We start from the raw sequence: 8,162 nt of genomic DNA on the forward strand, positions 1-8,162 counted from the left end.
CCAGCTCCTTTGCTCCAAATTGTATTTTCCTTTAATAACTTTTACCCACAGAGAGTTTTTGTTACTGCTGAACCTCCACCACCACTTAGCGAGCAGAGCCAAATTCTATTGTAACAGTCTCTTGATCCCTAGACCCCCGTTCTCCTTTTTCATAGTGATCATTTCCCAATTGACCATGTGCATTTTCTTCTTGTCCGGTGTATCACCCCAAAAAATTGCCTTTGTAATCTTATTCTAATCAGAATAAGATTACGCAATACCAATTTTAGGTTTTCTTACGTCCTTTTAAATATTCATTTTTTCCAAATATATTTCTAGTCCTACTACTCATAAATCTCAACCGTAGAAAAAATCACTACAAGAAAATCATTCTATAGCAACGGTTGAAAGCGTTGCCAAAAAACCCAAAAACCGTTGGTAGAGACCCGTTTAGGCTATACCAATGGTTGAAGAACCGTTGGCCAAACCGTTGCAATATATCCGTTGCTGTAGAGGTATAACAACGGTTTTGATGAGCATTGGTACGGATTTTTTTTTACCAACGGTTTCAAGAGCAACACTTATAACCGTTGCTACAGGCAATTTTCATTTTTTTAAAAACCAACCATTGTGTCATAAGCCTCCACGTGGCAGGCACATGTGGCCCGCATGGTGGGCGAAATATTCTTGCTCCTCCTGAGAATCGAACCTCCGACCTCGTGTGTGCACGCGCGTGCGCAGACCAACTGTGCTAGCCCATAACTTGTGAAAAATCATACACCTTTTAATATTTATACTATACTAACTGGATTTTTTTAATCCAGTTTCTACTAACGGTTAATGAAAACTAATGTTATAGTCTAGTTTATAGTAACGGTTATTGAAAACCATTGCTATAGTCCAGTTTTTAGTAACGGTTAATGAAAACCGTTGCTATAGTGTTGTAATCTACTAACGGTCACATGAAAACCGTTGCTATAGTCCCTTTTCTAGTAACGTTTTGTAAACCGTTACTATACACCATCTATACCGACGGTTTTTTCAACCGTTGTGAAAAAAACCGTTGGGAGATCCTGAATTTCTTGTAGTGAATGTGTACAAATCCAAGTGCCCAAAATATAAGAAATTCAAAAACCGTCTCTCTATGTTATACCAAATTAAACCATTATTCCATATTATTTTTTTATTTTTTACACCAAATAAAAGTGTTCAATGAGTACTTTAATTTGGTGTAAAAAATAAAACAAATAGTAATATATAGAAATATATTATTTTAGAATTTGAAAATGCACAGATTCTCACGTTTAAAGTGGGACGGAGAGAGTATAATTTTTCAATTTTTGCTATCCATAGAAATTTATTGTCGTTATCTCTAACTCATGGTTCTATCCCATGAGTTTTATATGCATTGCGTTTATCTCAAAATGGTCCCTAATTGTTGATATGGTTTGCATTTATCTCAAAATGGTCCCTAATTGTTGATAAGATTTCCACATCACCTTATTGACAGCTCGTATAGATTTCATATTCATATCTTATAAAAAATCAAGAACATCACAGATTTTTTTTTAATCTTCTTTTCATTCCTTAAAAAAAAAAAAATTAACTCTACATGTCTCGATTTATTTATCTATTTTCTAAACTACTACGTGCAGTACTTTTTGAAAGAACACGAAACGTTGCTTGGTAAAGACTTTGAGGGAGGGTTTTTGGGTTTGGAGATAGAAAATAGAGATGATGGTAATAAGCGGAGAAAAAATATATATGGAGAAAAAAAATCTCTAATGGTTTTTTTATTTCTCGGCAAACGGAACATTTTTATACAACTCGAAAGGGATAGATCGAGGAAATTCAACCAAAGCCGAAGCTTGGTTGAGCCCAAATTTACAAACACATCCAACCAACAGTTGAGCCCAAAAATCTCTATTGGTTGATCTAGTACTTTTTCAAAATTATTTTAAATAAGCAACAATAACTCCATTTTTGTAAACTTAACTTCTTTTGGTAATTTTTTCTTTTTGTAAATTTAGCTTTTCGTCATAATTTTTGGAGTTAATCGTTCAGGTCGAGACGAATCGAAAAAGTATAAAAATATCAACCATTGTTAAAAAAATTCAAATAAGACTTCACTTTAGACTAATTAAACAGTTGTTTGATATTTTTTTCTTCTTTTGTGAATTTTTTTTTGCTTTCGGTCATAATTTTCATCCAGATGGTTGATTAAACCGAAAAATATCATCCGAATCTAACAAAAATTAAAAACACGAACAAAACACACAGAACAAAGAAGAAAATTAAGTTTAAAAATGGACGACATGCAAATGGGACCGAGGGAGTATGAGATTATGATTTTGCTTACGGACAAAGTGTTGATGAAGATTAGAAACGAAGGGCAGTAGGTGTAGGAAAACCATTAGTCAATAAAATTAGAAGTTCATTATCATTGCTGAGGGATAATATTTGTAAATAAAGGTTTTTTTTTTTTTTTTCAATCTATAGAAGTGATCATTTTTATATCAGACATGAAGTACAGAGTACAAATCCGAGATAATACATTAACTGTGAGAGTTCACGAGACAACCGATCCCAACAACTCAACTAATACGAGATGACTGTGAAGACATGGTCGGATTGGTTGGAAACTCGTGTCCATTGCACCAAGACCAGATTTATTTTCGTTAGCTTCTCACCCATGCACACATGAACGGTTTGTTTCACCCATGCACACATGAATTCAAATGTCGTACGATGCACAGAAATAGAAGGAACGAAAACGAACATGCTTAATTTGGTTTATTGGTTTTTAACTCGTTGCCACTGAGAAATGAAATGGAACTGAACTGATTCCATAGCTCAAATTCTTTTTTGAATCCTGAAAATTCTTGTGCATCTACAACTTGAATGCGATTTTCCGGTATTTGGATGAGGAATTACGGAACCTAAATGAAAGTAGTAGTTTTCAAGTTATTGTAATAAATTTGTTTCAAGAAAAAAGTTGTTGGATAAATTTAGAGTAAAATGATACGCATTCATATTACAAGGCCGAAGAATGGGGGAAGCCTACGGACCAAAACTGCTACAATGAAATGTAGCCAATTTCGAAAGAAGGGTATTGGGGACGCAGATCAGTTCCTAAAATGATGCGAATTGATCCTAAAATAATGCGAATCGTGGATAAATCAGTATTCGAATTACGGAAAAAAGGCATGGAGATAGAAATTCTCAACATAACACAGCTCTCAGAGTACTGAAAAGACGCTCATTCGTCGATTTACAAACAGCACTGGAGTCCTTTTACCAAAGAACAATTAGCGAAACCCCAGACCTATGCAAATTGTATCCATTGGTGTCTTCTTGGAGTTCCTAATGTTTGGAATGAACTCCTATATGCCCACCTTAAAAATATTGATATTATTCAGAACAAAAATCGGCAGTGTCTTCTTGGAGTTCCTAAGCGTCGTTCTGCTAAGGTTCTTATTTTGTCAGTACTTATTTTTCGATGCACGTGATAGGCCATTCTCTCATAATACATCACATTTAATTCAAAAAATAAGTTACTTCCATTTAACAGAACGGGGCCTATTGTTTATTCCTTGTTTTGCTCTCACTCATGACCTTAGTCAAATAATCCTTCCAAAAAAAATCCTTCACTTGCGCTCTCAATATTCCTCGCTCTTGCGAATTTTAGTAGTTCGAGATGCTATTGAAAGACTCTTTCATGCACACGATCTCGTTTACACACGCACGCGCACATTATTGTGGCTTAGGTCGTGAAAATGCCCACTTTTTTTTGAGTTTGAGGGAAGACGTGGACGCGGGGAAGAACATAATCATGCGAAAAATTGAGAACGGTTCCGATTGTTTTGGTTATCTAGAAAACCAATATTTGGACCATTTTAAACGGTTCCAAAAAATTTAGAACCAGAATTTAACCAATACATGCAGAGACGGATCGACACTTGGTCTTATGGGGCCAAGGCCCCTGAATCGTTTCAGTTTTTTTTTTTTTAATATTAATGTTAGTTGTTTTTTTTAAATAAGAACACAAAGATATTGTATTTTGTACGTATCAGATGTTTTTTAGGCATTTAAATGCTTTACAAATGTGTTTGTTTTGGATCTCTACACCAATTCCCTCACTCTATGCACGGTTAATCAAAAGGTTTTCTTTCAATTATTTATTCCATTTCTTTTTCCATCTCTCTGCACTCATTACTTAAAAAACCTAAATCAAACAAACTATTAAATTTATGAACCTTGAAATTTCAAAATCTTGTTGTTCATAGTTCGGCCCCCGCGTTTATCAAATTCTGGTGCCGTTCCTGAATATATGTATGGAACATAACCAGAACCAAACTCCAAGACCAGTCCAGTTTTAGTTCGGTTCCGGTTCTATCCAATTATCAAACACTTATATTTATAAAATATGAACTCATAAAATTAAAAAAATAGGATGTAATCTGTTGGAATATTAAACGAAAAAACAAAATAAAAGCTTTCCTAACAAATGAGATTTCATCTCTAACTAAATTAAGTTTAGTAAGAAAAATATTAACCTACCAAATCCAAATATATATTTAATTGCACACTTATATATATTTTATATTTATCTTAGTTTTAAACGTTCCGGTTTGGTTCTAACCACGGTTCTTTAATTGAGAACCAGTAATCGAACCAAAATTAATGATTCTTATTTTTTTGGAACTATAACCTTACCGTAGAACAGCAGAATCGAACCAAATAGAACGGTTCGGTCCGGATCCTAGCAATTTCACGGTTCGGACAGTTTTCTTGAGGACCCCTATAGACATGTAAAATTTATTGCCAATCATAAGTTGCCACGTGTTGCGAGACCTAATAAATAGGGCACAGTAAATAGCCAATCAAATGTTGCCATGTGTCTCGAGGTCAAAAGTCAAGATGATGCGTATAAGCCAATCAAATGGTGTTACGTGTCAAAGAGATGCAGTTATTATTTTTATTAAACTTGGCCAATCAAATTAAGCCACTTGGTAAAATAATTATTGTGTTTCTCTTCACAAATAATTGTCTTTTTTAAAATAAAAGAAAGAAGGATAATTATTGAATTTTAATTATTTCTTTTACACTAAATATGAAGGAAGAAGAGATTGGTCATGACTCTCCATCCTACATCTCTATAAATAGAGGTGCTCTCCTCTCATATTTTCCATCTGCACATTGAAGCATACAAGCTTCAGAGCTCTGAAGATCAAAGCCCTCAAACCCTTCAGAAGTCTTCAAGTCTGCATCCGACGAGAAGGTTTTTCAAATTAAAGCTTCAAAGCTCCAAAGAACATTAATTCAAGTCAAGTTCACATTAAATAAGGCGGGTTTTCAGATCAAAGCTTCAAAGCCCTATAGAAAGCTCAAGTCAAATCTCCATCATCAAATCCAACCATCCAAGCTCTAGAACTCCGAAGATCAAAGCCTCCATGCCCTTCAGAATTCACATCCATCCATCACACGCAAGCTTCTGGAGTTCTGAAGATCAAAGCTGGAAAGACCCTTCAGAATCTTTCGAGTCCACATCAAGCCAGATGCTTTTCAGTTCAAAGCATCCAAGTCCTGAAGAACATTCAAGTCAAGTCCACCAATCATTAGTCTCCTTCAACCAAATCGAAGAAGATCTCAAATACAATTTGAGACCAAGCTCTGAAGCCCTCAAATCAACATCTCCAAATCCGCATCTCCTTCAACCAAATTGAAGAAGATCTCAAATACCGACTAAAAAAGAAGCTCCAAAGCCCTCAAGTTAATATCCACAAATCCTTCATCTTTTTCACCTAAATTGGAGAAAATCAAACAATTCAACTTGAGAAGAAGCTTCAAAGCTTAAGTCAAAGCCCGTCAAATTCGCCGTCATCTTCGCAAAAACTGCAGAAGATATCGCCGTCCAAATCGAGATCAAGTTGTCAAGCCCTCGTTTCAGCATCCAAAGAGAAGAATCAGATGATTAATTTTCTTTGAAAATTGCATCAGAGATTGTAACCCTAAATTTCTCAAATTAATAAAAATGACTTATTCAGCATCTTTCCTTCTTTTCCATAGACTCGAATTTTGTGTGATACAACCCCTATTTTGAAATAGTATCTCTACACGAATTATGAAACAACAATTTTACTACTCCCTCCGTCATTTATTTAGAGTCCAGTATTTTATTTTGGGCTGTCCTTTAATAAATGTCTATTTTGTAAAATTAGTAGGTAAAAGTTTGTGAATTATCTATTTTGTCCCTAAAAAGTAGATTCCATTTTAAAAAGTAAGTGAGTAAAAGTGTAATGATGATGGGTAAGTAGGGAAAGTAAAGGAAAAAATTGATGTGAAAGGTATAATGATGATATCTTTTTAATAAGTTGGAGTTACGAAGCAGGACACTTAAAAAGGACGGAGGGAGTAGTTGTTTCCTTTTTATTTACCATTGATTTCGATCCCATCTAAAATTCAAAAATAAGGAATCAAAATAAGATGTGTATATATATACATATTGCCAATATTGTAAACATCACAACTCCACCCCTCGCGGGGCTCGAACTCTTGCCTCCGCTAAGGGAGGAGGTGGACTTTCCACATGTGCTATCGTGAAAGTTCTAAATAGAATAAGATTAGAAAACACCAATTTTAGGTTTTCTTTCATCTATCTTCTAAATATTCATTTTTTTCAAATATATTTCTAGTCTTGCTACCCGTAAATCTCAGTCGTAGAAAAAATGTGTACAAATCTAAGTTTCCAAAATATAGGAAATTCAAACCGTCTCTCCATGTTATACCAAATTAAACCGCCGTTCCATATATTTTTTATTTTTTACACCAAATTAAAGTGTTCAATGAGTACTTTAATTTGGTGTAAAAAAATAAAACAAATAGTAATATATAGAAATATATTATTTTAGGATTTGAAAATGCACGGATTCTTGCATTTAAAGTGGGACGGAGAGAGTATAATTTTTCAATTTGTGCTATCCATAGAAATTTATTGTCCTTTTCTCTAACTCGTGGTTCTATCCCATGAGTCATTACAAAAAAAAAAAAACACAATTCCCGACTAACGGTTTAGTCGGCAAATGTGGCCTATTTAGTCGGCGAAAGGTTTTCCCGACTAAAAAAATTAGTCGCCAACTTTGGCGATGAAAGAGAGTTGGCAAAAGTTTTTGCCGACTTAAAAAAGTTTAGTCAGCTAAAGTATACCTTTATCGACTAACTATTTAGTTGGGGAATGTGTTACCTATTTGCCAACTAATTGTTTAGTCGGAGAATGTGTACACCTATTTGCCGACTAATTGTTTAGTCGGGAAATGTGTATACAATTCAGCAAATGTGTGGCCAATTGGCGACAATTTTGGTAGTCGGAGAATGTGTTTACTCAGTTATTGTCCGTACCAATCGGTCTAAATCCCATAATTTTCTACAATTTTTTTCTCCATTTGCATTCCCTGTAAACTTGAGCCGACGATCATTATATCCACAAAATTGCCAGCATAATTTATTTAATAAAAAATAAAATTTCAAGAAATCCAAACTTCTATAAATAGAGGTGTCCACCAAATACTTAGAAAACTTGTATCCAAATTCCTAAAACGCAAAATAACGACATGTCCAACCACGAGGGGTAAATAAAATAAAAAAACCAAGCTCAATAACAAAATGTATCAAAACCCCTAGACTGAAAAATACTAAAAAGTTCAACCTCGACAAATGGATAACCTAGTGAGTTTTATATGCTTTGCGTTTATCTCAAATTGGTCCCTAATTGTTGATATGATTTTCACGTCACCGTATAGATTTCATATCTGACAAAAAAAAAAAACAAGAACGTCACAGTTTTTTTTTTTAATCTTCTTTTCATTCCTTTTAAAAAAAAAATAACTCGACTTGTCTCAATGTATTTATCTATTTTCTAAACTAGGAATACGTTTTGAAAGAACACGGAACGTTGCTTGGTAAAGACTTTGAGGGAGGTTTTTTGAATTTGGAGATAGATAAATAGAAATGATGGTAATAAGCAGAGAGAAATCTATAGAGAAAAAAAATCTCTAACGGTTGATCTAGTAACTTTTCAAAATTATTTTAATTAAGCAACAATAATTTCGTTTTTGTAAACTTAAAAGTTTGAAACTTATTTCAATTTTTTTTTTACTTTTCGTAAATTTTGATTTAGCTTTTCA

The sequence above is a fragment of the Rhododendron vialii genome, chromosome 10a (assembly GCF_030253575.1).
Source record: "Rhododendron vialii isolate Sample 1 chromosome 10a, ASM3025357v1".
Lineage (NCBI taxonomy): Eukaryota > Viridiplantae > Streptophyta > Magnoliopsida > Ericales > Ericaceae > Rhododendron > Rhododendron vialii.